This window comes from Arachis ipaensis, chromosome B03, assembly GCF_000816755.2.
Source record: "Arachis ipaensis cultivar K30076 chromosome B03, Araip1.1, whole genome shotgun sequence".
NCBI classification, from domain to species: domain Eukaryota; kingdom Viridiplantae; phylum Streptophyta; class Magnoliopsida; order Fabales; family Fabaceae; genus Arachis; species Arachis ipaensis.
This window is the reverse complement of record NC_029787.2, coordinates 126,300,266-126,300,881: the sequence shown is the minus strand read 5'-3', so window position 1 is coordinate 126,300,881 and position 616 is coordinate 126,300,266.

Below are 616 nucleotides of genomic sequence, written 5' to 3'. Positions count from 1 at the left end.
TTATATATGTTTTATTCTTTTAATTTATTATTTAAAAAAAGTATGTTTAATATTATTTTAAGAATAAACATATTTAAAAGAATAAAAAAATAAATTTTATTGATTTTTTTAATAAAAATAACCTTTTAAAAATATTTTTGTGTTTTACGGATATATCCGACATCCGATATCCGATATCCGATCCGATGATTTTAGTGTGGATTGAATCAAAATTTTGATCATATCCAATTTGATCCGCGTTCACCCCTAACTTGAGCCATCTATTTACGATATAGTCAAACTCGTTAAAGGTAAAGCTCGACTTGGCTCAACCGATTTCCACCCCCTACATATATAACAAGACAATATGTGAGAGTGAGACAATAATAGGTATGTGTATAGAAAATAATAATAAGAGAAAATAATAGTTTATGATAAATAAATTAAATAACCTTCGTATATAATTTTGGCTATGCATTTCATTAATAATATGGATTATCAATATATCTTTCGTTGCCTATACCCTAATTAATTTCCTTATATTATGTCTCTCTTTTAGAATCCCATTCCAATTTTTTTTAAATACTTTATCAAACATAATATATATTATGAATTTAATTTTTTTACGACATATTAG